The 27,220-nt window shown below is 42.8% G+C and overlaps 1 protein-coding gene across 2 annotated transcripts in view; it reads left to right on the top strand.

Annotated features, from left to right (window-relative positions):
- Positions 1–27,220, top strand: part of LOC134732029 (uncharacterized) — a 127,194-nt gene that overhangs the window by 63,410 nt on the left and 36,564 nt on the right. For both annotated transcript variants that reach the window (XR_010114874.1, XR_010114873.1), the window contains one exon: positions 14,017–14,139. The gene's annotated coding sequence lies outside the window, so the exon portion shown is untranslated. The remainder of the gene's footprint in view (positions 1–14,016; positions 14,140–27,220) is intronic.

Below are 27,220 nucleotides of genomic sequence, written 5' to 3'. Positions count from 1 at the left end.
TAATTTAAATAGATAATTATGTTTTGAAAGGCATTTCCCAGGATCTTCTCATTTGGTCTACAAGTATTTTTTCTTTTCTTTTCTTTCCTTTTAGAGATAGGGTCTTGCTCTGTCATACAGGCTGGAATGCAGTGGCATGATCATAGCTCAGGCTGGAATGCAGTGATGTGATCATAGCTCACTGCTGCCTCAACCTTCTGGGCTCAAGTGATCCCCCACTTCAGCCTCTCCAGTAGCTGGGACTACAGGCTTGTGCCACTATGCCCAGCTAATTTTTCAAAATTTTTTTGTAGAGATGTGGTGGGGGGGGGTCTCTCTATATTGCCCAGGCTGGTCTTGAACTCTTGACCTCAAGGGATTCTCCTGCCTCAGCCTCCCAAAGTGCTGGCTTTACGAGTGTGAGCCACCACATCTGGCCCACAAGTATTTTTGAGTGCTGTCTTCACTGTGTTTTTGGGACCCACACAGGATCTAGCTCACTGTAGGGTTTATTTTAAAATGTCTGTTGAACGGAATGGCTCAGGATTGCTTTACATACTGTAGAGATATAAAAAGAAACATAATTTATGGTTGCTCTACATAAGCAGTATCCAGTATAGTTGGGAAGACACATGGAAAAAAAAATCAAACATAGTGATTTGCAGTGGATTTCAAATAGCTGGAAGAATGGAGGTTCGGTGAGGTCTCATGTATTTAGAGAAGCGTTGTGGAAAATCAGGAAGTTGAGTTACACCTTGAGAGCTGGGTGGGATTTGGCATGGTAGAGATAGGTAGAAGATACGGTAGAGACGGTAGACATAGGAAGAAGACAAAACGCTTAGCAAAAGCTTGGGGGGCAGTAATGAGAGTTTTGTTGTAAACAAACTTACAATGTAATGATTCACATGAAGAAAGCTGAGACACCATGTCCAAGTACGGGAGGCAATGGAGTGCCACGGCTAAGGATGCTGACGATGGAGGTAGACTTACTGGATTCAAATCCCAGCTCCTCCCACCCCACCGCCCCACCAACTGGCTTTGTGATGTTGGGTAATTTACTTAACCTTTCCGTTCCTCAGTTTCCTCATCTGTAAAGTTGGGGATAATAATAGTACCCACTTCATAGGGATGTTGTACAATTGGAGGGGACGCTGTTTGTAAAGTTCTTAGATTAGTGTCTGGCACTTAGTAAGCATTTTATCAATGTCAACTGTTAATTGTTTTTGTAAAGGAACTCTGGTGCTATGACCCAATTAAAAGAATTATCTAGTTAATTTTGAATTGGGTATAGAATAGCAGATCTCTTGGTCATTAAGTAAACCAGTTACTATCTGAATTGGTGCTGGAGTGCTGGTAGGAACTGGTTTATGGTCAGAAGAGCATTGAGTGTGTAGAACTCAGTGGAAGGCTTTGAGAGCCAGGGAGAGGAATTTGGACTTGGGGATGATGGGCAGGGCACAGTCATATTTCCTGAGCAGGGGAGTGATGTGATGAACATAAGAACAGGAGAGCCGAGGCAGTGGGCAGTCCAGTGAGCACCAGTGAGGGAGTGAGGGGGCTAGTGCAATAATTCAGGGGTAAGGTGATGAAGGCCAGGGACAGGACCGTGGCTGTGAGAGGGAAATACGGCAGGAAATTGGAGAGATTTCAAAGGGAAGGTGTCCACTTCTCACCTCCTTTACTGCTGCCACCCTGGTCCAGGCGACTGTCACTTCTTGTGTGGATTACTGCAATGTTCCCCTAACCCTTCTGCCTCTGGCCTTGCCCCGAGGTCTATTCTCTTCACAGGTACTGCTTTGCAGTCTGGCAGCTTTCCTACTGCACTCCGAGGACAAGCTGAATGCCTCGCTTGGATCCACGAGGCCTGCGTGGGAATCTCACTTCCACTGGCTTCATTCCCTACCAGGCATCCACCCCACTCCATGAAGCTGCCATCCCTGACTTCCTCCAACACATCAGGCCTTCCTCAGGGAACTTGCCTCCTCTTCTTCTTCTTCTTCTTCTTCTTCTTCTTCTTCTTCTTCTTCTTCTTCTTCCTCTTCCTCTTCCTCTTCCTCTTCCTCTTCTTCTTCTCTTCTTCTCCTTCTCCTTCTCCTTCTCCTTCTTCCTTCTTCCTTCTTTCTTCTTCTTTCTTTTTCTTTCTCCTCCTCCTCCTCCTCCTCCTCCTCCTCCTCCTCTTCTCCTCCTTCTCCTTCTCCTCCTTCTCCTTCTCCTTCTCCTCCTCCCTCTCCTCCTTCCTCTCCCTTCTTTCTTTTTTTTTTTTTTTGGACGGAGTCTCGCTGTCTCCAGGCTGGAGTGCAGTGGCATGACCTCGGCTTACTGCAAGTTCTGCCTTCTGGGTTCACACCATTCTCCTGCCTCAGCCTCCCGCGTAGCTGGGACTACAGGCGCCCGCCACCACGCCCGGCTAATTTTTTGTATTTTTAGTAGAGACGGGGTTTCACCATGTTAGCCAGGATAGTCTCGATCTCCTGACCTCGTGATCCGCCTGCCTTGGCCTCCCAAGCCTGTTCTTCTTAAATATCTGCCTAGGCTGAGTGTGGCAGCTCACGCCTGTAATCCCAGCACTTTGGGAGGCCCAGGCGGGTGGATCACTTGAGGCCAGGAATTCGAGACCAGTCTGGAAAACATGGCGAAACCCTGTCTCTATTAAGAATACAAAAATTAATCAGGTGTGGTGGTGCATGCCTGTAGCTCCAGCTACTCGGGAGGCTGAGGCGCGAGAATCGTTTGAACCCAGGGGGCAGAGGTTTCAATGAGCAGAGACTGTGCCACTGCACTCCAGCCTGGGCGACAGAGCGAGACTCTGTCTCAGATAAATAAACAAACAAACAAATAAATAAATAAATAATCTGCCTAGATAATTTCTTTACCTCTTTTCTCCTTTAAGTGTCTGCTTGAATGTCATCTTGTTAGTGACCCTTAGCCACCCTTTTAAAATAGCAGCCCTTCTCTACCTCAGCACTCCCTGTTCCCCTTACCCTGTCTGGCTTTCTCTTCGTAGCCCTTATCACTACTTGACCTAGGAGCTCTTTATTTGTTTATTGTCAGATTTCTGCATTGGGATGTGAGTTCTATGAGAACAGATATGTTTGACTGTCTTGCTTATGGATGTATCCCCAGGAACTAGAACAGTGCCTGGCATACAGTAGGTGCTCAATAAATGTGTTGAATGAATTCATAAATAAGAAGCAGTCAGATTTGTTGTGTTAGGCACAATGCCCAGTGGCCCTTCAGAAGCTGCCTTATTTATGTTTCCAGTGACGCTGTTCAAGGAATGTATTGTTCTCATTGTTTTACAAATGACAGCACTGAGGCAGAGACCAGAGGTGAACAGGGGCACAGAGCTGGTAAGTGATGCAGTCAGGAGTTATGTCCAGTTCCTTTGACCTTGGTGTCACCATTCTGCTTGGCTAAGATGAGATGGGGAGGGAGGAGTCAACAGGATGTTGGGGTTTCCAGGTTCTGGAAGATGGAAGAGCGTCAGAAGCACTGACAGAAATGCAAATGCTGGGAAGAAGGCCAGAGCTTCAGAAAAAGAAGTAGCTGAGGGAGGAAATGTTGGATCAAGTAAATATTCAGGAAGAAAATCCTGCTCTTAAGGAGAATGACTAAATAATATATTGTCCAAGACCCTTGTGAGAGTGAAAGTGGGCACTATTTTTTTTTTTTTTTTTTTTTGAGACAAGGTTTTGCTTTGTCGCCCAGGCTGGAGTGCAGTGGCACAATCTCGGCTCACTGCAACTTCCGCCTCCTGGGTTCAAGCGATTTTCATGCCTCAGCCTCCCGAGTAGATGGGATCACAGGCGTGTGCCATCACGTCCGGCTATTTTTTGTATTTTTAGTAGAGATGGGCTTTCACCATGTTGGTCAGGCTGGTCTCGAACTCCTGACCTCAGGTGATCCACCTGCCTCAGCCTCCCAAAGTACTGGGATTACAGGCATGAGCTACTGTGCCCGGCTGCACTATTAATAATAAGGTACAGCAACAGGCATACATGGAGGTTGTCCCAGCAAAGGGGGACAAGCGGTCCCTTTGGACTCAAGTGATTGGAACATCCATGACAGTCATGTCTAGAGATTTGGGTATCTGCCTTCTGGAGATACACAGGGAAGCCACAAGGTTAGGTTCTCATCATCAGGGAGAAGGAGGAAGAGAACGTGAAGAGCAGCTTTGAGACCCTACCTGAGGTAAGTGGGAGGAGAAGAAAGAGCCTATGGAAGACAGAACCGGAAGGGAGAAGAGGCACAGAGGTCGGGAGGAGAGGGGACAGGAAGAGGAGGAGCGGGGGAGGCCACATTTTTCACGCAATTTAAAAGTAGGTCAGTGGGAAGCTGGTAACAAAAACAAGACTAGAGAATCACTTGTTTTTTGATTTTGTAATCTTCATCTGTTTCAACACAGTGCTAAAAGGCATTTAATTTAAGCAGCTTTGAATTCATTTTGACTTGGGAACTTTTTTCTGTGGTTCCCATATAAACCTTGAGACTCTTTGAGATGCTTTCTTTTTTTTTTTTTTTTTTTGAGACAGAGTCCTTGCTCGGTCACCTCGGCTGGAGTGCAGTGGCATGATCTCGACTCACTGCAACCTCCACTTTCTGGGTTCAAGTGATTCTCCTGCCTCAGCCTCCCAAGTAGCTGGGACTACAGATGTGAGCTACCATGCCTGGCTAATTTTTGTATTTTTAGTAGAGACAGAGTTTTGCTATGTTGACCATGCTGGTCTAGAACTCCTGGCCTCAAATAATCCACCCACCTCAGCCTCCCAAAGTGCTGGGATTACAGGTGTGAGCCACCACTCCCGGCCTGGGGTGCTTTTGAAGGCTGGATCAGGAATCGGGTTTTGGTGTCCCAGCCTGAAGTTTAAAAAAGTTTATTTTATTTTATTTTATTTTAAGAAATGTTATTTATTTCTGGGCAATTTATTTTTATTTTTTTTTTTTACTTTATGTTCTGGGATACATGTGCAGAATGTGCAGGTTTGTTACATAGGTATATGTGCCATGGTGGTTTGCTGCACCTATTAACCCATCATCTAGGTTTTAAGCCCCTCATGCATTAGGTATTTGTCCTAATGCCTTCACTTCCCTGCCCCCCACCTCCTGACAGGCCCTGGCGTGTGATGTTCCCCTCACTGTGTCCATGTGTTCTCACTGTTCAACTCCCACTTATGAGTAAGAACATGCCGTGTTTGATTTTCTGTTCCTGTGTTAGTTTGCTGAGAGTGATCAGCCTGAAGTTTTTTCCTGTGCTTTCGCTTGGCCCAAGGCAATAAGAGGTCCTGCATTCAGCGTGGCATTGACATAGATCAAATCTGGGCCCCAGGTGGAAGATATAGAAGCAAAGGGGATACTTCTGTGATTTCTTTGGGGTCAGAAAGGTTAAAAATTGAGTTTCTAAGCCAGCATGAATAATAGTGTCTAAAATCTGGTTTTCCATGGTAAAGTAGAAATTTTAACATTTCATGAACAATTCAAGCAGGTATTTTCCTACCTTGGCTTCTTCCTTCAATGGAGGGAGGGAGATGGGGTGGGGGAAGCAAGCAAGCCAACAGAACCCTAGTTTAAAACATAATTGAAATGATAGCATTAACAACAATGCTGGTGTCCAGCAGTAACGTGGTTTACCAACTCTGGTGGTCTGTCTCATAATTGGGAAAAAGAGAGAGCTAGGTTGCTGAGCACAACCTTTTTGTCTATCCAGACATGATTAGTCCACTTGGCTCTAGCCAGAAGGTGCCTTTTCCAGGTAGTGACGATGTGTGCTTAGCGCATGGCTTAGTGTTCTCAGTTTATTAGAGAGTAAAGTCTCAGGACCGAGGCCCTGGAAACAGAATCACTCTTTCGCATTCTCTGAATTCGAGTATGAGTAATTGTGTTGGGTAGCAGCCACCGGCAGAGGACAAGCAGCAGGACTTCCCCGCAGTTTCTTTTTTATCACAGCAGAAGTGTTAGTGGGCAGAAGTCACTGTGGCACACAACCCCTGGGCACCAAAGAGAATAAAATCTCACAGGAATTCAAAGAGAACAAAGTCATTAACACTGAGCCAAAGCCTGCTGGCGTACATCGCAGAAATCAAATGGATATAGAGGGCTCCTGAGAGGAGAAAATGCGTAACTCTAGGCTACCCTAAATACTGGTTTTCACGGAAGCAGTTTGTCTGTAGCTGGTGTTCCTGCCACATTGGATGAGTGTGTGTCAAGGCTGACCTTGAGCAGAATGAGGAAGTAGGAGTTTGTTTTGGCATGCCACACTGCTCTGTCCTTCTCAACTCCACCCTAAAGACTGAGCCCTCTTCAACAGTCCCATGCAAGGTTTTGAACACAAAATGAGAATTTATTGGCAGTATATGGTACGGCACCAACTATGCTCAATACGCTCCTCCTTTCTCTTTTGATCACCTCCCTCCTTCCTCCTCCCCTCTTGTCCCATCTGTCTTATTTCCGTGGCTTTTCTTTTCCCCTCTCCCTTCTTTTCGACCATTCTTCTTTTCTTTTCCAGAAATATGAAACAGGGAGAGAGAGAAAGGTTGGGAGGGGGTGGTTAGGGTGGGGCTGGGGGGAGACAGAGAGAGGAGTCAGGGAGGGAGGGTTATCTGTTATCTGTAGATTTTAAATCTGTAATGTTTGTTGGGGTTTCTTTGTTTTGTTGGTGTTTATTTTCACCTCACAGGGTTGTTGGGAGGATTAAATGTGGAGTGTTTAGCTCAGTGCCTAGCATGCAGTAACATCTCAGTAAACACTATTTATTAGTATTGAAAAGTTTACCCTTGGAATAAACATCTTCAGATTTAGGCCATCTATTTGGGGAATGGGGGATTTCTTCTCTCCTCTTAAAAAGTTCCTTTTTCTCAAGTTCTCATTTTATTTTTATCTATTATTATTATTATTTTTAGAGGCAGGGTCTCACTCTGTTGCCTAGGCTGGAATGTGGTGGCGTGATCAAAGCTCACCACACCCTCAAACTCCTGGGCACAAGCAACCCTCCTGTCTCAGCCTCTCTAGTAGCTGGGACTATGGGTGCATGCCACCATGCCTGGCTAATTAAAAAACATTTTTTTTTTTTTTTAGAAATGGGGTGTTGCTGTGTTGGCCAGGCTGGTCTTGAACTCCTGGCCTCAAGCAACCCTCCAGCCTTGGCCTCCCAAAGTGCTAGGATTACAGGTGCAAGCCATTGCACCTGGCCCCTTTTTCTGAATTCTTTTAGGATAATTACATGTATACATGCACATAGTCATATGCACATGAATGTACATACACACACAGAGATATTTTCTTTCTCTGTTTTACAGAGGGAGCTCAATGCAGAAAATAAAGCCAAGGCTTCAACTTTGGTCGAGTAAAGTAGCTTTCAAAAAATTTTAACCTCCACAACAGCCACCTATACATACCTTTATATAAAACAACACACACATTTTCAATAAACAATACTTATCTTCACTGCTGGCACTATTGTGTTCAGCTCTGTTCCATTCTCTTTCATTTAAAAAAATGCTGGCCAGGTGTGGTGGCTCATGCCTGTAATCCCAGCACTTTGAGAGGCTGAGGCAGGCGGATCACAAGGTCAGGAGTTCAAGACCAGCCTGACCAACATGGTGAAACCCCATCTCTACTAAAAATACAAAAAATACAAAAGTGCAATGGTGTGATCTCGGCTCACTGATCACTCATCTTTGCCTCCCCAGTTCAAGGAATTCTCCTGCCTCAGCCTCCCGAGTAGCTGGGATTACGGGCATGTGCCACCATGCCCGGCTAATTTTATATTTTTAGTAGAGACAGGGTTTCTCCATGTTGGTCAGGCTGGTCAGGTCGAACTCCTGACCTCAGGTGATCCACCTTCCTCAGCCTCTGAAAGTGCTGGGATTAGAGGCGTGAGCTTTATAAATTTTAACTCGTTTAGTACCCATAACCACTCTAACCACTCTAGACAGTAGACTATACTATAATTACTCCGGGGGAAGAATTGCCTGTTCTTTTTTTCCAACATCTAGCCAGAATCCACAAGACTCGCATATTATAGAATCTGGGCTAAATACTTAAGTAGAAATGAGAATAATATTATGGAACAAGCAATTGCTTTCATAAATCCTGATGGGCAAACACAATAGCCAAAGATAGTGACCACAAACCTTGAATCAGCAAACCTGAGACTTGGCATATTGCTGTAGTTAGGCTGAAATTATTTGTGATGTACTGCAAATTTTGTTGTAAAACATAACATAAAAATTTAGTCCTATGTAAACATTCACCCAGAGAAAATTTCTGTAACATTTGTTGTTTTATCCTGATCTTAATGCAGGATAAAACAACAAGGGGCCAGGGCACCCCACCTACCTATCACCCTTTGTCACCACCATCACCACCACCACTCACAGAGAGAACAGCCTGGTGTCTGAAATGGTGGGTAAAGAATTGCTTGTGAACTAAAAAGAGAAAACTCAAATGTCTACCTGTTTAGTTAATGGAGTTTTAAATATTTGACAACCTTCATTCTTCTCTTATTATAAAAGTAATATGATGTTCACTGTTAAAATTCTGAAACATGCAGTGAAATGTAAAAATGAAAATATAAATGACCCCAAGTATCACCACCTACACACAGCAGCTATTCACACTTGGTGTAGTGTGAGTGTGTTTAGGCCTTCAGACATGTTTCGTTTGGCTTACCCAGTGTTTTAAAATGTTTTTCATTATAAAAACCTGGATTTCCAGTATCTCTTGAAAAAATACCAAGATCTGACAACACTGGGTCCACATTGTTGCACAACAGCTGCTGAGAGCTGAATAGCTGCTGCCCCTCTTGGGCACGGCAGGGCGTAAGTATTTCCTCCACCCCAGTCCCCACCATTTCCATTTTTCTTACACTTGGTCAGGTTCATTGACTTGTTATTCTCATATTCTGGTGGGCATTTGAGTTTTCTCTCTTTCAGTTTACAAGCAATTCTTTACCCAACATGTCAGGGATCAGGCTGTTCTTTTTGTGGGTGGTGGTGATGGTGACAGTGGTGACAAAGGGTGATGGGTAGGTGGGGTCCTCTGGTCCCTTGTTACAGAGGGTGGGGGAGCAGAAGTATTTTATTTCTGGATTCTGCTCTTTTCTAGTATGTTTAACATTTAAAAAAAGCTCTATATGTAGAGGATTAATTTCTTTTCCTTCCTTCCTTCCTTCCTTCCTTCCTTCCTTCCTTCCTTCCTTCCTTCCTTTCTTTCTTTCTTTCCTCTCTCTTTCTTTTTTTTTTTTTCTAGACAGGCTGGAATGTAGTGATGTGAATCTCAGCTCACTGCAGCCTCCTCCTAGGGTCAAGAGATCCTCCCACCTCAGCCCAAGAGTGGCTGGGACTACAGGCATGCGCCACCACAGCCGCCCAGCAAATTTTTGCATTTTTTGTAGAGATGCGGTTTCACCATGTTGCCCAGGCTGGTCTCAAACTTCTGGGCTGGAGCAATCTGCCTGTCTTGGCCTCCCAAGGGATGAGCCACTGCACCCAGCCCATCCACTAAATCTTTAAATGAAAAACTGCCACTGGCCTCTGTACTCCATACCTGGAATTTTTTCTAGGCCACTGGCTTTTAATTTTTTTAAAAACCATCACTCACAATGAGAAGTAAGTTCTACAAAATGACTCAACATATACATGTTTACAACAGAAAAAAATGTTTCACAGAACAATCACTTGCCCTTTATGTGATATACACTGGTAAGTTCATTCTCTTCTAATATAATTAAAAAAATAAACGGGTCATGACCCATTAAATTGATGTAATAACTCTCCTACAGGTCATTACTCTTGGTTCAAAATACATCTTTCTGGGACAATTTCTGGTTTACAACTTAGGACTTCAGCTTTTCTCTTTCCCCGACCCATTCAAATCTCGCATGCCGTTCTTCAACAATCCCTTTAAGCCAATGACTTGTTTGGATCTGCTCTCCTGGATTTGACTGTCCCCACCCTCTACACCATGACTTCTATCTAGACTTCAGCTCAGTCATGGGCACCACCCAGTCCCTGTTGTGCCCCATCCAGCTTGTGCGGGGCCTGTCTTGGGTTGGCATCATCTCTCTCTGTGCATTGTTCCTACTTGACAGGGATGGGAACTATGGTAGAGGATGAAACTTCTTGTCATGCTCAGAAGAGCATTGCCTACCATCATCAAGCAAGGCTGTGCCTAGAGTACTCTTACCCCAGATACTCACATGTCGGCTCCCTCATTTCCTTCAGCTTCTGTTCTACTGTCCCCTCCCCAGAAAGGCCTTTCCTGACTATGGCATCTCAACTAGAACCCTAGTCCCATCTGTCCCCTCGCCTTGCTTTAGCTTTTCTTTTTAGCTCTTATGGAGGGTCTGGCTGTAGGAGTCATAGAATGTAAAAGTAGGGAGAGATTTAGAGACCAGCTATGATTCAAGCCTCTAATTTTATGGAGAGCAAATGCAAGTCCAGAGAGATAAGAGTCCATGGCATCCTAGATTATTCATGGCAAAACTGAACTAGAAACCAGATCCCTGGGTACTTGTCAGTTCCTCACTGGTTATGATGAGGTGTTTTTTTTGTTTTTTTTTTTAACTCTGTCTTATAATAAGCTCTAGGATACATGATATTAGACTGTATTATACTTAGTAGTAAATAGTGGTATGAAAATGTTCTGCTTGCAGGTTTCATTTTACTCTGAAACATACACACACACACACACACACACACTGAAGCATAATGAGGTAGGTGACATAGATACCACCTCAATTAAATAAAGTGCAATATCAAAGGGAAAATATTAGGTACCAAGATTCAGGAGATTAACTGCCTTGGTACCCAGAAATTTCATACAGGCAAAGACTTGAATTTAAGGCTCCAGCGAGGCACAGGGTTTGATGATGAATGGTTGACGAGGAGATAGAGGCTTGTGTCACAGGATTTGATAAAGCAGAGAGAGGGTTACACAGCAGCATAACTAGGGTACAACTGTTTGTTTCTGGAAGAACCTTCCAAACTAGGGGGGAAGGTAGTCAATCCACAGCTGGTAACTTTTGCACATGCAGGAACTGGGTATTTTGGGGAGTTCTAGAAGCTCTTCCACATAGTACTTTTCGGTCCTAAACACTTTGTAGATTCCCACAATACAAAAGTGTTGGGGATTAGTGGAAATTTATATTTTTTAATGTTGGTAGTCCTGTATCTAGTCACTATCTTCTGGCAATGACATTAATATTCTCCTTTTGAGGAACTGCTTCTCTCTCATTGGTTGCATTCTGGTGGGACTGTTTTGCCCTGACTACCCTTAGCCAGGTGGAATCTGTAAGACCCAAGCTAATCTAAAAGGGAACTGAATCTCAATCAGTGTGACAGAGACGGAAAATAGCTGAAGCTCACATATTCTAGTAAAACTAGACAAAGCAACACTCTGTCTAGAGTATGGGAATATTCTCGCTACACAGACCCTGACATGGCCTTACTTTTTGTCATCTGCTGGCCTGGTTCTCTAGCCTTCCCTTTCATGTGAACTCTCCCATATCCTCCTAGTAAATTTCCTTCTATTTAAGCTAGCCATTGTAATTCTGATGCTGACAAAAAAACCCTTAATTACAATGGACAATCTGACCTGGGATATCCAACCACCACTTTCCATCAAATCTATATAGTAAGGGGCATCTCAATAAACATTTATTCATTGTCTACAGTTTGCCAGGTGGTATGCCAGGGGCTATCTTCTAGGTTATCTAATTTAACCTTGTAACAATACCACAAAATAGGAATTATCATTTAATTTTAGATGGAAATACCAAGTGTCTTAGTCCATTCAGGCTGCTATAACCAAATACCATAGACAAGGTGGCTTAAAATCAATGGAAATTTATTTTTCACAGTTCTGGGAAGTCCAAGATCAAGGCCCCAGCTGAGTTGGTGTCTGATGAGGGCTCACTTCTTGGTTCATAGACAGTCATCTTCTCTCTGTGGTCTCACATGGTGGAAGGGGAAAGGGTGCTCTCTGGGGTCTCTTTTATAAGGGCACTAATCACGAGGACTCCATCCTTATGATCTAATCACCTCCCAAAGACCCCATTGTCTTTATTTTTTGAGACGGAGTCTTGCTGTGTTGCCCAGGCTGGGGTGCAGTGGCATAATCTTAGCTCACTGCAACCTCTGCCTCCCGGGTTCAAGCGATTATCCTGCCTCAGCCTCCCAAGTAGCTGGGACTACAGGCAGGTGCCACCATGCCCAGCTAATTTTTTGTATTTTTAGTAGAGACGGGGTTTCACTGTGTTAGCCAGGATGGTCTTGATCTCCTGACCTCATGATATGCCCGCCTTGGCCTCTCAAAGTGCTGGGATTACAGGTGTGAGCCACCATGCCCAGCCTACCCCATTGTCAAATACCATCACACTGGAGATTAGGTTTTGGCATATGAATTTTTAGGGACACAAACATTCAGTCTATTACGCCAAGGGTAAGTAAATTGCCAAACGTTATATAGTTTGTAAGTAGCAGAGTTGGGATTCAAACCCAGGTCTAATATTCTTTCAATATGTCTATTTTTCCTTTTTCCTTTTCCTCAACTGTAGTACTTGTGTTAAGAATCTAAAGGTATTCAATAAAGCTAAATTTGTTCTTTAGAAAATCTATCAGCTATTAGGAAGATTTAGTAGCCAAAAAATTATTCTAATCAATAGCATAGAAAGCATGCATCTTAGCAATAATAGACTCCCAGAAGATTTATGTGGTGTTTCATAACTACAGTGCTTCATGACCATAGAGGTCAATTAATTCAACTTTCTTATCATATAGGTAAGAAAATAGAGGCCAACAGATTTCTGTATTGTATTATTGAAATTACTATTATATTTGCCAATAATGAGGTTTTGATCCAAACCAATTTAGTTTAGTCATAAAAAGGTGGGACTGTGTACATTTATATAGCTCAATTAAAATCTGAGAGCTGAAAGAAACCTCCAGGTCTCTTACAAAGGCAGGTATCCATCTGCCTCTATCATGGTGAGTTTAAAAAATATCACCAGGTTGTCTTTTTCTTTATAGCCTATAAAGAAGGCAATTCAATCACCTCTCTTGTAAAGCATTAGAATGTTGTTTATACCTCTCAACCTAACGACATTAAAAAAACTAATATATTCTATTTGAAGGTATTTAAAATTGTTATTTGAAAATTAGAAGCAGCCCTAAAATAGAAGTATTACTAGGCAACTATAATAATTAGAAATAACATAAGCCTGAGGTTTCAAAAGTAAGTAACTAGGGTGAAAGATGGAGAGGCAATGGGAAAGTTTCTTTTAATCTAGGAGAACAGTTATGGGGGTCTGCACAATATAGTGTGAACCTGTTAGACTCATTTTAGGACCCTCCACAGTTGAATTTCTTGTAGTAAATGTTTACTGAAAACTTCTTGGCTGGGCACGGTGGCTCACGCCTATAATCCCAGCAATTTGGGAGGCTGAGGCAGGCGGATCATGAGGTCAGGAGTTCAAGACCAGCCTGACCAACATGGTGAAACCCCATCTCTACTTAAAAAAATACAAAAATTAGCCAGGCGTGATGGCACATGCCTGTAATCCCAGCTACTCAGGAGCCTGAGGCAGGAGAATCACTTGAATCTGGGAGGCGGAGGTTGCAGTGAGCCAAAATTGGGCCACTTCACTCCAGCCTGGGTGACACAGTGAGACTCGGCCTTAAAAAAAAAAAAAAAAAAAAAAAAAAAAGAAGCTTCTTATATATGGGTTACTGAGCTAAGAGCTTTTAGAATACAAAGACAACCAGATGCAGTTCCTGACTGTAACTAGCTGGGAACTAGTTAGGGAGATACAGCAGATCCACACATACCTTTAACAATATCAAGTGAAAAGCGGTTATCAGATCCACAGAAACGCACTGCAGGTAGGGCAAGGCTACACTACACTGGGGTTCGGGGAAAGCTCTTGAGGTTGAATATGATTTTGACAGTCAGAGACAGTGGAAAGGTTATGCACCCAAGAAAGTATGGCATAAAGAGAGGCCTAAAGATGAGTAATGTTCATATATAAACTTTCCATTTCAGGTCCTCAATCTACATTGGAACCTGTACTTTTCTGTTTGGAAGCTCCTCTCTTCAGCTCTCTATATATTAAAATCCTAACCACCAAGGACTTACATAAAGAGGTTGAGTGGATGTGTTAAAAGGGTGAGGTTGTTGATACATTTATTCTCTTTTCTTATTTAGTTGTGTTTTTCTTTGTAAGTAGGATTGTATTATAGAAAATAATTATTTTTTAAAAAGATATTGTACCTACTTCTCATGGCCAACTTAAATCCTTGCTCCTCAACATAAATTCCTGACTATCTGATAACATTAGATTTGAATTGGAAGTGTTAATGTGAACTCCTGATTTAAAGGGTCTGTGTGTGTCTGTGTGTGTGTGTGTGTGTGTGTGCATGCATAGGCTCTGTCCACTGTAAGAGTCTAGAAGGAATAATGGCTCACCGGCAAAGAGAACACTTACTGATCTCTAAATAGCATTTTCTTTTCTTCTTCTTCTCCTTCTCCTTCTCCTTCTCCTTCTCCTTCTTCTTCTTTTCTTCTTTTCTTCTTCTTCTTTTTTTTTGAGATGGGGTCTCACTCCATCGCTCAGGCTGGAGTGCAGTGGCGCGATCTCGGCTCACTGCAACCTCTGCCTCCTGGGTTCAAGCGATTCTCTGGCCTCAGCCTCCTGAGTAGCTGGGACTACAGGCGCGCACCACCACACCCAGCTAATTTTTGCATTTTTAGTAGAGACGGGGTTTCACAATGTTGGCCAGGATGGTCTCGATCTCTTGACCTCGTGATCTGCCCGCGTTGGCCTCCCAAAGTGCTGTGATTACAGGCATGAGCCACTGGCACCCAGCCTCAACTATTTTTAATGTATAAAATTTCACGATTTTCATTCCATATCCAAATATGGGATGAAAAACTCAGAAAAATCAACATTTTGCAACTCCCAGTGAAATGACCGATTCAGGCAAGAATCATCCATGGATGCTGAAACAATTATGTGAAAAGTTATTGGAGCAAAAGCATGAATCCCCCTGGTGCCAAGTGTCTCTTGCTGGATCACTTGCTGATTGCAAAGTGAAAACACACCTTTACAACTCAGTGGGGAGATGTGGCTAGCATTGCTTTAACGAGGGGTCAAATCGAGCTTGGTTAATGGGTAAGACAACCTAACATTTCATTTCCCCTGATGTGATGCAATCTGAAGTTCACAGCATGACCTATAAAGCATTCTAGCCAAAAATGTCAAAGCTGCATGCTCATCATTCTCCACTTGCCCTTAGAAATCCATTCGGCACCTTTCACCATCCTGCCCTGCACCCCTGGAGACTCCCCGCTGCAGACTCCATTGCCCAGGCTCCTTTGCTTTTTGGCTTCTGGTTAGATTTGGCCAATGCAGGGGTTCCAACAGCCATTTTGAGGTAGAGGAGAGAGATGTTGTGGTGTTTGTTCCCCACCACCCCACTCCCTGCCTGGGTGCTGTTTTGGTGGTGCCTGTGTTGCTGCTACACCCATGGCTCCTGGTGGGGACCCCTCTCCCAAAGCTCCAGCTCCTGCAATGCTTCAGTAACTGCACTCAGCTCAGGCTGTTGTAGACCCAGGGCCAACAGTCCCACAGTGCCTCACCATCGCTTGTTCCCTATGCCTGCCCACACATCTGTAAATAGTCCCTTCATTTCACATCCTTCAGTTAGACCCTTTGAGTATGCCATCTGCTTCCGGTCAGGACAATGATTGATTCTATCTGAATCAAACCTGTACTTTATTTGAACAGGACATCAAGTCTAGAAAAACAAGTTAACACCTTGAGATAACAATCAAACAAATCCAGAATTTGGGACCATTTACTAGTCTGGTACTTTCAAAGCTTAATGTTATAAAAAAAAAAAGTAGAACTCTTCCAGATTAAAGTAAGCTAAAGAGCTATAACTATCAAATGCAATGTATAAATCTGGTTTGCAAAATCATATTATACTATATCCTATACCATATTTATTTTTGGAACAACTAGGAAAGTTTTAATATTGAATAGATTTTTGATGATTTTAAAAAATATTGCCTTAGATATGATAAAGGTATTATGGATTTTAGGCAAATGTCCTTTTTAAAAAGGTGCATACTGAAGGAATAAGGCTGACTACCTTATCCTTATACAATGACTGCAACTTCCTTTAAAATGGGTAGCAAAATATTTAGATAGGTAATATGGCAGAATATGAACAGGTATTAAATCTAACTGATGGGGTCATGGTGTTCATTGTACCATCCTTTCAACTTTTCTGTTTGAACATTTTTATAATAGAATAAAATAGTGGAAAACATTAATTTAAGAAAAACAAAATTGCTACCCTACCCAGGAACGATTTATCCTTTTCCCAAACGGCTGTAGTTTTTTTTTACTTATACTGTTCATTTGCTTTTTGTGTGTGCCTGTTCCAACAGATTGTCAGCTCTTGGAAGGGAAGGAGTGGGCTTTGTAATTCTTTTTATACCCTACAGAGGCTCATGTAAAAGTCTTATTATTATTATAATTATTAGAGACAGGGTCTCACTCTGTCACCCAGGCTGGAGTGCAGTGGTGCAGTCATAGCTCACTGCAGCCTGGAACTCCTCAGCTCAAGCGAGCCCCTTGCTTTAGCCCCCCGAATAGCTGGGACTACAGGCGTGTGACACTATGCTTGGCTAATTTTTTTTTTTTTTTTGATGGAGTCTCATTCTGTTGCCCAGGCTGGAGTGCAGTGGGGCTATCTTGCCTCACTGCAAGCTCTGCCTCCTGAGTTCAAGCGATTCTCCTGCCTCAGCCTCCTGAGTAGCTGGGATTACAGGTGCTTGCCACCACGCCTGGCTAATTTTTGTATTTTTAGTAGAAATGGGGTTTCACCATGTTGGCCAGGCTGGTCTCAAACTTCTAACCTCAAGTGATCCACCCACCTTGTCCTCCCAAAGTGCTGGGATTACAGGTGTGCTAATTTATTTTTTGTAGAGATGGGGTCTGGCTATGTTGTTCAGGCTGGTCTCAAACTCCTGGGCTCAAGCATCCTCCAGCCTTGGCCTCCCAAAGCGTTGGGATTACAAGTGTGAGCCACTGTGCCCAGCCGTTTTAAAATTGATGTGAGCCAGTCTCATTGTGCACAAACATAGACATGTGTGTGGTCAGAAGGTTTCTTTCGTTTTTCATTAAAGGAAGGGAAAAGGCTCAAAAAGCTGAATGGGATGCAGAGAAGTGCAATTTAGACACTTTCTTGGAATTATCAAAGAGCAGTTTTGGGGTCCCTTCCTTGGAGCCAGTGAAGACAGATGGCATAGAGTCTGATACCTCACAATACCCTTGAAAGTTTTGCAACTTCAGACAAGCCATTGAAGAAGCTGGCTTCCAAAAAAGATTCAGGTGCATTCCAACTTTACAGTCTACTCAAGCCAGAGAGAAAATCAGGATTAGATTAAGCCTGAATAGAGAAAAATTAATTTTGAGTAAACTGCTTAATGAGATCTAGTCTTGTATTTATTTAACTTAATTGAAATAGTATGTCAACATATAAAAATTAATGTGGTAGGCCGGGCGCGGTGGCTCACGCCTGTAATCCCAGCACTTTGGGAGGCCAAGGTGGGCGGATCACGAGGTCAAGAAATCGAGACCATCCTGGCCAACATGGTGAAACCCGGTTTCTACTAAAAACACAAAAATTAGCTGAGCGTGGTGGTGTGTGCCGGTAGTCCCAGCTACTGATGAAGCTGAGGCAGAAGAATTGCTTGAACCCGAGAGGCGGAGGTTGCAGTGAGCCGAGATCGTGCCACTGCACTCCAGCCTGGCGACAGGGCGAGACTCCATCTCAAAAAAAAAAAAAAAAAATTAATGTGGCTGGGCATGGTGGCACGTGCTACTCAGGAGGCTGAGACAGGAGGACTGTTCGAATCCAGTAGTTCAAGTACAGCCTGCAAAACACTGTGAGACTCCATCTCTAAAAACAAACATACAGGCAAACAAACAAACAGAATTAACGTAGTTCTCTTCCTGGCCAACATTTAATCCTTTTTGCCCTGTAAACCTGCTGAAGCCTCCATGGTGGGCCAGGGCAGAGAGAGAAGCTCTCAGTCATCTGGCAGAATGTGTGTATGTGCATGAGACAAATCCTGTGGATTCCTCACACAAACACTACCTCCTACCCTATTTCCAGCTAAGAAAACTCTGATTTTCAGGTATCAGATGCCCATACTTTAGGGAAATTGTTGTCATCCTGTTCATTTGTCAATCTTTGGTTAAAACGTGGGCATGTGACATAATCAGGCCAAGGAAGCTGGGAGGGTGAGAGTGGGGGTGGTGGATTTTCTATGAGGTTTTCAGAAAAAGTTTCTCTGCTCTTAAAAAAAAAAAAGATATATTTGAGAAATAGACCCTTTCTGTTTCTAAATGTTATTGTATGAAGATGTGATGCAGCATTAATCTGCTGCTAACACGCTCTCCAAAAAATGAAAAGCCCTGATTTGTAGCATTTGTCTGTTTCCATTTCTGTGGTATAAATTCTCCCATTATGGCCAATTTCAAGCTCTACAACTGACTGGCAAAATTCCTAAATATTTAGCAATTGGCTCTCAGGAGCCTCTGGGAACCAACTTCAGCCCACCATGATCACTGAGAGCTGCAGAACTCAACTTGTGAAAAGAGTAGGCATTGTGTTGGGGATGGCAGAGCAGAAAGGTGAAAGACTCTAGGTTCTTAATGACACTTGAGAACCATGAAATTAACCAACCCTGGAATCTTCCTATCTCTGGACTTCTTATTACATAAGTTAATAAATGTACTTACTGGTTTAAGGCTGGTCAAACTGGTGTGTATGTGTGGGGAATCTGGGCTTGAGGTAGCCAGTGCAGATATCCATGGGTTCCCACCTAGTGGAGGGATGGGAATGCAGCAGGGGAAAAGCTGAACGCTGGATAATGGAAATGTTCAGTTGGTCAGGAAGAGGGGGACAGCAGAGGATGTGGGGTGGGGAGGACCATCCGGGTTGATACAGGACTCTGGCTGGTTGCTGAGAGGAACAGGATGGTGGCTGGGGGCCAGCTGGGCTGTCAGGGCCCTTGCCAAGGAGGCTGAAGTTCAGGGCAAGGCTCCAGCGAGAGCAGGCGGCTGAGTGAGAGTCAGGAAGCCAGGCAGAAGCCCAGGTTTGGGAAGGGCTGCCCTGCTGGGTGCTGCAGATCACAATACTGTGGGATGGAGGGAAAGGGATGCATGAGAGAAGGGGAAATGCAGAGAGAGGCAGGAGTGTAATTCCAGAGGTCTAGACTACTCACTACTCACTACTTCCCACAGGATGGGAAAGGGCTTTCAGAGTCCACTAAGGCAGAGTCAGAATTCGCTCAGATGCTGAGCAGCTGAGGCTGAAGGTTGGGGATGCTTTCAGTAACTACCACGGATCAGGCTGAAAAATGCAGAAGAAACCAGCATCTTCTCCAAAGCTGCCTTAGCGAATTTTCTTGGTGATTTTAGAGAATTGCTGCCTACCTATCTTCCTAGACCTTCAAAAAGGGGCATCACTCCTCCCTCCTGTTGTCACAATCCCTGGGGTCCTGAAATTCACTGCCAAGACTGATGTTTGGCCTTCTGAAATATGCTCCCTCCTTCCTTGTGTAAAGAAATTTGTTTGCCTGCTTGTGGCAGAAGCAATTTCATTCCTGTTGTGAAATCCCCCTTACTTGCAGTGTGATTTCTCCTGTTATTCATTTACTCCTTTTCTATATTTTCTCTTCCCATCCATTTAGTAACACACCCACAGGTCTATTCTTCTTCAGCCCAGTGCCATTCATTGAATGACTACCTAGGAAGGACTTTTATAATTGAATTTTATGGAGGAAGTAGGTGCAGGAAAAATGAAAGCTGATGTGTCGACAACATTCTCTGGGGATTTTCAGAACATTATTTTCCTCTCTGACTTAGCTGGGAAGCCAAAGGGCAGGAAACTTGGCTTCCTTTGCACTCTGTTACTGCTGGAAGTCACGGTTAGTGATATGAATTTATTCAGTGGGCTGAGTTCTGTGACAATATCATTACCAGGGAGTAATTAAAGGTAGGATCAAACAGGAGAGGAAACCTTCAAAAGTGAAGTTTTCCCCAGTTCATGCTGCCTCCTGCCATCTAGGAAAGTTTGGCTTATTTTATGATCATCTCCCAATTTAGTGAGATGCTTCAGAGAGTGAATAAAAGGAATGCTTTTCGCAATGCAAAACCTATCATAAAAAGTCACTAGACAATTATAAAAAGGGAAACTATTTGGAACTCATTTACTAGACAAGGGCTAATTTTCTTTGTAAGTAAAGAACTTCTAAAAATCCTTAAGAAAAAGACCAATAGCCCAATAAAAAATGTGCAAAAAAGTCCATAGAAAATGGAACATGAATGTTGTTTAAACATATACAGACATCCATTTTTCATGTATTAGATTGGCAATGATAAAAAAATTAACAACAGACTGTGTTGGCAAGAATGTGAAGAGACAGGTGCTCTCATATATGACTGGTGGGAAAATAAATTGATACCATCTTATGGAGGGTTATTTGGAAATATTCTTCAAAATTATGAACATCTATATGCTTTGACTTATTAAAGCCAGTGCTAGGAATTTATCCTATAGGTTTAGTCACATACAGAGAGAATGAGATGTTCACAAGATTGCACATTGCAGCCTTGTTTGTAATAGTGGAAGATTGAAAACAATCTAGGTATCTCAATAAGTGATTATTGAAATAAATTATGCATATTCATATGATGAAATATGATATAGCCATAAAAAGGAGAGTACTCTTCAATAAAGGAGGATGCTATCTTTATGTATACACCTTGAAAGATCTCCAAGATATTTTAAGTGAAAAAAATTAAGGTGTAGAAAATTGGTCAATAAAAGAGGGGAGAAAAAATACTTACACAAGACATGCCTGTATTTGCTTCTTATGCATAAAATATGTCCTGGAGGATATCCAAGAAATTGATAATATTTTGTACTTTGGTGAGAGGAAATGGGTGCCTGGGGCATAGGGTAGGGGAGAGAGTTTTTCCTTTAAACTTTTGTTCATTTTGGAAATGTACTGCTAATTCAAATTAATAAATAAAAATTGTTTAAGAGAAATGTTGGACACATTACATCTGAAATGACCTAAATTCACCCAATCTGTTCTATGTCCTTAATTTTCCATTTCAGCCTCTTTTATCATTGATGTTAGTAGCTTTCCATCTTCATCTTTACATTTTCTCTGTTCCTCCAGGTGCCACACATTTTCTCTCTGCTTCTGTCCTCAGTTTGCCACTTGATTTCCCCTGCAGTTGTCAAGTAACAGCGTTTTTAGCTGGATATTACTACATAGACCTCTTTCTGTGTGCCAGTCCGGGGTAGTCATCTCAATCCTTTCTTCAACACCTCCTCCCCTAGAAAGCAGAAAATAAAGTTGTGGTTGGGAGTTAAGCCAGAAGCTGGCTATCCTTGCAGGGAACCAGGCAACTGCCAGAGTAGTTCGTAACTTACGGCATATATGTTGCTGATGGTGGATGAGGTCATTTCAAGAGCTGGAATTGGGAAGAAGGATAAATACATATATGGAGGAGCAATAGAAGTCTACCCTATGGAGCATGTGGAAGTGAGTATCGAAGTTGAGGTTCAAATCCTTGCTCTGCCACTTACTGATTATGTAAGGCAAGTTTTCTTAGCTTAACTTCTCTTCTATGTAAAATGGGTTCTATAATGGTTAATGTGGCTAAGACTGCGGGGCTGGCAGTTAACCCCAATCCATTCTTGTTTTCTTTTGTGGTAACAGATATGTGGGCATATGGCTGCTAACATACTTCCAAGTCTCCCTTGCTGTTAGACATGGTCAAGGAACTAATTCCCTGCCAGTGGAATGTGAGCAAAGTGTGTGTCATATTCAGCTCTGGGACATAAGACTCCTCCATGTTCTTTCCCCTTCCTACAAGGTGGAACTCAGAACAACAACCCAACCTTGACTGTGGAGACAAGAGCAAGATCATAGGGGTTTCAGAGTAATGATTTGGGAGGAACCTGGTTCTCTAAATGAATATATGAAGCAGAGCTGCCTGTCCACCTGGAAACCTGCTCACTGTTACATGAGAGAGAAATGAACTTAGATTTTTAACCATTCCATCATTGTTGGGTTTCCTTCTTATGGCAGAATAGCTTTACCCTAATCAATAGAGTTAAGTCTTTTTATGTTGCAAGTAATAGAATGCTCAACTCAGACTAGGTAAATTAATAAGTGGTTTTACTTGGCTCCCATATAAGAGAAAATTTTAAAAGGATGGAAAATTTTAGGGTTTTTGATTTGGTATTCAGTGATATCTTCAAAAATTGATTTCTTCTGTCCCTTTGCTCTTTTGTGAAGTCAACTTCACTCTGACGCTGGTTGCCCTTATGAACAAAAGCTCTCTGAGAAGGAATTTGCAGAAAAGACTTCATCCCTGTGAACAGCTTGCAAACTGAGGAGATCATAGCCGTCTGTGTGCATTTCAGTGAACAAAGAGAGCGTTCAGATTTTATAGCAAAATTTCTTGTCTGGGATCCCAGTCAGGTCTGTTTATGCAAATAAAGGATTCAAACTTGCATGGTTCTGATTAGTCAACACCGCTGAGTTCTGATTGGTTGATACAGCTGAGCCCTGATTGGCTGAGGCAAGTGAGCTCTGATTGGTTGGTTCAGGTCAGAGCTGAAAGTCCCCAAGTTAAAAAGGTATGGGTTTTCAGGGAACCCAGAGGACTTGTGTGACCTTTAGTCAGCAAATAGCGTCTTGGCTCCATTTTAAATTTAGGGCCAGTTAGCCACTCAGGATTCATCTGAAAGGCTGGGTCTTTCAGGTTCACATTTGTTCACTTCTTGAAGGTGGCAAAAGGGCTATGGCAATTCCAGGCTTCATGTCAGCTCCTTCTAGAAGGAGAGAGAGAGAGAGGAAAGATTTGCACAAGTGAGCTTCTTTCCTACACCCCCAGAAAACTTCTTATTGGTTCGAATTTGGTGATATCTCTTCCCTGAACTGTGACCAGGGAGTGGGCTTATACCGATCAGTTTAAGCCCTAGCCACTTGTCCTATCCCTAGCAGCAGGGGTAGCCAGCTTTTCTAGAACATGCGGGCTATGTGGAGGAGGTGTGGGTAAAAATTGGAATGTATGGTAGGGAAATATCACATATCCACTACAGGAATGTATTTATTGTTTAAGGATTAAATGGAGTGAGATAACATATAAAGGGCCGAGCACAGGGCTTGGCACAGAGGAGGTGGGTACTGATTGTTAATTTACTCTTCCTTCTTCCATCTAGTTAGCTGTGCAGCAAAGTGGTATGGGGTTAAAGAAGATTCCCTGTTTAGGTTTCTCAAGGCTGTGTATTTGCAGGATCAGTGAAACAGGATTGTGATGTACACAGAGAAATCTCTTCTCAGTTTCAAAATTCCTGTCCCCCATAGCAATTATTGGCAGGAATCGCCCAGGGAGAGCACCACCACCTCGCACTCAGTTCCCAAGAGAATGAATACAAGACTTGACTCCACCCTTCCAAAAGCTTCTTTCCACAATCCTAGATGATTACTGGGCCATCAACTTTTTGTTTGATTGTTTTTGAGACTGAGTCTCGCTCTATCACTCACGCTGGAGTGCAGTGGTGCGATCTTGGCTCACTGCAACCCCCACCTCCTGTGTTCAAGAGGTTTTCGCTCCTCAGCCTCCCAAATAGCTGGGATTACAGGCGCCCGCCAACACGCCTGGCTAATGTTTGTATTTTTAGTAGAGATGGGATTTCACCATGTTGTCCAGGCTGGTCTTGAACTCCTGACCTCAAGTGATCTGCCCACTCTGGCCTCCCAAAGTGCTGGGATTACAGGCGTGCACCACTGTGCCTGGCCAACTTTGAAAGACACAGGTTTGAGATTCCAGAAGGGGCTGCCTACCCAGCATCTTGTGTTACTAGTGCTTCTTCAGGTGGGATGGTGATTGAGAGACGTGCCTGGGCCAGGTTAATGGCTTCTCCTTCATTCACTTGGTTAGAGGCTGTATAATGTAATGAAAAGGTTCTGGACATGAGTCTGAAGCTTCATTTTACCATCACTATCTGTGTGAGTTTGTGTAATTTAATTCTTTTTGCTTTAGATTCCTCATCTGTAAAATAGAGCCTTGACTCTTGCTCTACCAGCCATTTAGGGTTGTTGTGAGGCTCAAAGAAATATTGTATTTGAGAGGACTTTGTAAATAGAAAATAAATTTTAAATAAAAAGAGTTGGCTAACATAATAATGGAAATACTTTTCTAGGACCTAAATTTCTCCATACTAAGGGTCACCTGGGGCTTGTGAACAAAACTGGTTGAGAGAGAACAGGCCAAGTGGGATATTTTTGTTCATAGTGACAGCAGATAGGGCTAGGTTTAATGAACAATTATGTATTGATCACCTAGTGTGTTTGTTACTGGTGTTTTACATGTTAGCTGCTAATTTAATCTTATTACTAACTCTATAAAGTAAATACTATCATACCAGTTTTATAGATGAGGAAACTGAGCCTGAGAGTGGTTAAGTGCCTGTGCCAATATCACACATTTAGGAAGTGGCAGGGCTGGATTTTAAAGTTAAGTCTGTTTAGCCACCAAGGCAAATGAGGCCATCAACTGATTCAGGCAGGGAAAACGTGACCACCCACGATGCTGTATCCAGGTGGACTAGCTTATAAGACAACGAGACATTCAACCAGGGGCTTATAATAACTCTTTCACTTGTCTATTCATCCATGTAATCCACAAGCATTGACTAAGCACCTCTCATGTAACAGGAACTGTGCTAGATTTGTAATAAAACAATGAAGAAAATAGAGTTCCCAAGGGTTCAAGAAACATCGCTGCAGCAGAGTAGCTTGTCAGACATCCCATTTATCCTTAGTTCAATCCTGTTAGGAAAATTGCTCCTATTGCTTGGCCAGTATTAAAGTTTTAAACATTATTGTTCTGTAGAAATGATCGGCTTACACTGCTTCCTGCCAAAGAATGGCATAAGTCCATAATAACTGAAGATCATACACCCAGTGATTTCTTTTCAGAGGCAACTGCACAATGGTTTTGAAATGGTAATAATTGCCTATTGCTGTCTGGATTATCTTGCTGTCTGGCAATGGTTATGAAGACAGTGGAGTTTTAAGAGGCCATTCAGTAAGAGTGACAGAAGGAACTATTTTTTAAATTTTTCTCTGAATGACTCTCAAAGTGAGCATCGAATTCAGAGCCCATAAAGGTTTGAAAGAACCTCTGTGATAAATTCAAAGTTCTTAAAGCTGAAGGGAGACTGAGTTATAAAATAATATAGAAAACTAAAGGTGTGCCTCATACATAAGTGGAGTGTTGTTGAGGATCCTGAGTGAAATGGAAAGGGGCTGGGTGAGGCTCATGATTAAAATAGCTGCCGAAATGATGTTTTGCATCTTAATTTAAAGGTGCTATGCTCCTCTCCTTTGCCAAGTATTGTGCAAATAAGCATCCCAGTCTGAAAAAATTCTACAGTTGTATATGTCCATACCAATGCTACTTGATGACAGTTTCTTTTGAGGATAAAAAGCATACTTTGTTAAGCACCTACTAAGGACTGGACACATGAAGTATTTTGCTCATTTAACACTCACCACAACCTTGTGAGCTAAGTTGTGTTTTCACCATTTTACAAAGCTCTTTCCCATACTCAGATTTGTTGATTCATTCAACAAATATTTTTGAAGAGCCTACTATGTGCCAGGCATGCTTTACATGCTGGGATATAGAGCAGTGAACCAAGCTACACATATTCCTGCCTCCATGACCTTTTGTTTTAGTGGGTGGAGATTGAACTAAACAAACAAACAAACATAATATTCAAGGCTTTGGAGATTAGTGCTATAGAGCAAGTAATGGAGTACGCGGGAAGGAATACTAGCATGCAGAGGTAGGATTTTGTGAATTTATATAGGATAGTCAATGTATTAATTATCCATTGCTGAGCAGCAAATTACTCCAAAACTTAGTGGCTTAAAACAACAAACATTTATTATCTCACAGTTTCTGTGGGTCAGAAACCCAAGTATAGCTTAGCTGGTGTCTCCACTTCAACGTCTCTCAAGAGGATGCATTCAGTGTGCCAGCTGGAACAGTTGGCAGAATTCAGTTCATTGCAGCTTGTTGGACTGAGAGAACTCAGTTCCTTGTTGGCTACCGGCTGGAGGCCTCCCTCAGTCCCTTGTCATGTGGGCCTCTCCTTATGGCTGTTCACAATATGGCAGTTGGCCTCCCTCAGAGTGAGCAAGCAAGTGAGAGAATGGAAGTGTGTGTCCAAGATGGAAGGCACAGTCTTTTTTGTAACTGAATCTCAGAAGTGACACCCCATCATGGCTGCTTGATTCTGCTTGTTAGAAGCAAGTCACTAAAGCTAGTGCATACTCAAGAGGTGGGAATTACACAGAGTGTGAGTACCAGAAGGTGGGAGTCATTGGGGGGCATCTTGGAAGCTGCACTACCATAGTCAGTAAGACTTCTCTGGCCGGGTGCGGTGGCTCACGCCTGTAATCCCAGCACTTTGGGAGGCCAAGGTGGGTGGATCATGAGGTCAGGAGTTCAAGACCAGCCTGGCCAAGATGGTGAAACCCTGTCTCTACTAAAAATACAAAAATTAGCAGGGTATGGTGGTGGGCACCTGTAATCCCAGCTACTTGGGAGGCTGAGGCAGAGAACTCTTTGAACCTGGGAGGTGGAGGTTGCAGTGAGAGTGAGACGCCATCTCAAAAAAAAAAAAAAAAAGTTCTCTAAGGAGAAGACATTTGAACAGAATTCTAAAGGAAGTGAGAGCAGGTGCTACCTCTCTGACCTCATCTCGTACTGGTCTTTCCTCAGCCTTTGCACTGGTTATTTCCTCTGCCTTTCAGTTAGTGCAAAGGCTGAGGAAGGGCTAGTACAAGATGAGGTCAAGGAAGTAGCCCTAGATTAAATGAGATAAAGTTGTATGTGGGTTATAGTGTGGAATTTGGATTTTACTTTCAATGAGATGGGAAGGCTTTGGAAGTTTTTCAGCAGAGGAAATGATGTGACTTGACTTGTGTTTTAAGAAAATCACTGTGGTTGCTGGGTGAATGGTTTGGGGGAGTGGCAATTAGCAGAAACAATGAAAGAAGTTAGGAGGCTATTGTAGTAATACACTTGAATGATGATTATGGCTTAGACTATAGATAGCAGTGGAAGTGT

Source organism: Symphalangus syndactylus, chromosome 13, assembly GCF_028878055.3.
Source record: "Symphalangus syndactylus isolate Jambi chromosome 13, NHGRI_mSymSyn1-v2.1_pri, whole genome shotgun sequence".
In the NCBI taxonomy this organism is placed as follows: domain Eukaryota; kingdom Metazoa; phylum Chordata; class Mammalia; order Primates; family Hylobatidae; genus Symphalangus; species Symphalangus syndactylus.
Note: the sequence above shows the minus strand (reverse complement) of the source record. Positions and strands in the feature narration are given on the sequence as shown.